Below are 1,805 nucleotides of genomic sequence, written 5' to 3'. Positions count from 1 at the left end.
CTGCCTCTGCCTGCCATTCTGTCTGCCTGTGCTTGCTCTCTCTCCCTCTCTCTCTCTCTGACAAATAAATAAATAAAATCTTAAAAAAAAAAAAATGTTTGATATGTTTTTAAAAATAACGGTGAGGGGGCACGTGGGTGGATCAGTCATTAAGTGTCTGCCTTTGGCTTAGGTCATGATTCCAAGGTCCTGGGATCGAGCCCCACATCAGGCTCCCTGCTTCGCGGGGGGCCCACTTCTCCCTCTGCCACTCCCCCTGCTTGTGTTCCCTCTCTCACTGTGTCTCTCTCTGTCTAAATAAAATAATAAAACCTTAAAAAAATAACAGTGAGTATGGGGCACCTGGGTGGCACAGCTGGTTAAGCATCTGACTCTTGGTTTTGGCTTCTGTCATAATCTCAGGTCACGAGATTGAGCTCCGCATCCGGCTCTCTGCCAAGTCTGCTTGGAAACTCTCTTCCTCTCCCCTTCCCTCCCTCTCCCTCTCTCTCTCTCTCTCTCTCAAATCAATAAATCTTTTAAATAAATAAATAACAGTAGATATACAGGCTTTGGAGTCAGATCTCCATTCAAATTTCAGTTTTGCCATTTACTAGTTGTTTTTATTCATTTGTTTTTCTTTGCACAAGTGGCTTAACTGTGGAGGCTGCTTAGAGAATTAAATGAGACACCATGAAATTCTGTTGTCAGGTTCATAGAACATAGTATCCTATCTGTAATACATTTGGGAATTTGTTCTTTTTATTTTTTATTTTACTTTTTTTAAGATTGTATTTATTTATTTGACAGAGAGAGAGTGATCACAGATAGGCAGAGAGGTAGGCGGTGGGGGGGGGGGTTGGCAAGCAGGCTCCCCGCTGAGCAGAGAGCCTGATGCGGGCCTAGAAACCAGGACCCTGAGATCATGACCCGAGCCGAAGGCGGAGGCTTAACCCACTGAGCCCCCAGGCGCCCGGGAATTTGTTCTTTTTAGTTGAGGATGCATGGTTGGTGGGCGTCTTTACTGTTCAAGTATAGCTTAGTTTAAAACTAACTGATGTCCTCACATTAATTTTGTACAGATTGCAAATCTTACATACGTGCTTCCAGAGCTATTCATTCCATTTAAATTCACAATAAAATTTCCGTTACTGTTTAAACCCACTACCATCCTGAACAAGTTTTATAAACTACCAGTACTGGCTAAAGACTTTCAGGCTCATCCTAGCCAGTTGTTCATGTGTGTGTGTTGACTAAAGAACGATACAACAAGCAATGATGGTCCTGTTTAATATATTGTAGTTCATATTTGTTTCACATACCTAAGCATGTAACATGCTTTATAATTGCTTTGTTGAAACTTTTTATTTTAAGTCCGAAGGCCTTGGGACACCTGGGTGGCTCAGTAGGTTAAGCGTCTGGCTGCAGCTCAGGTCATGATCCCAGGGTCCTGGGATGGGAGCCTGCTTCTCCCTCTCCCTCTGCCGCTCCCCCTGCTTGTGTTCTCTGTGTGTGTGTCTCTCTCTCTCTCCCTCGCTCTCTCTCTCGGTGTTAAATAAATAAGTAAAATCTTTTAAAAAATAAAGCCTGAAGGCCTAAGAATGGAAATGGTAAAGCTTGGATAGGACCTTAGAAATTATCTAGGCACATTTTATTTTATAGTTGAGGGAAGAAATTAAGGTTCAGAGGGGCGCCTGGGTGGCTCAGTGGGTTAAGCCGCTGCCTTCAGCTCGGGTCATGATCTCAGGGTTCTGGGATCGAGCCCCGCATCGGGCTCTCTGTTCAGCGGGGAGCCTGCTTCCTCCTCTCTCTCTGCCTGCCTCTCT

The 1,805-nt window shown here is 44.5% G+C and overlaps 1 protein-coding gene across 3 annotated transcripts in view; it reads left to right on the top strand.

Annotated features, from left to right (window-relative positions):
- Window positions 1-1,805, top strand: part of LOC111146475 (metadherin) — a 60,345-nt gene that overhangs the window by 51,993 nt on the left and 6,547 nt on the right. The gene's annotated exons all lie outside the window — the stretch shown is intronic.

The sequence above is a fragment of the Enhydra lutris genome, unplaced genomic scaffold (assembly GCF_002288905.1).
Source record: "Enhydra lutris kenyoni isolate GAN:26980312 unplaced genomic scaffold, ASM228890v2 scaffoldscaffold14, whole genome shotgun sequence".
Classification (NCBI taxonomy): Eukaryota; Metazoa; Chordata; class Mammalia; order Carnivora; family Mustelidae; genus Enhydra; species Enhydra lutris.
Note: the sequence above shows the minus strand (reverse complement) of the source record. Positions and strands in the feature narration are given on the sequence as shown.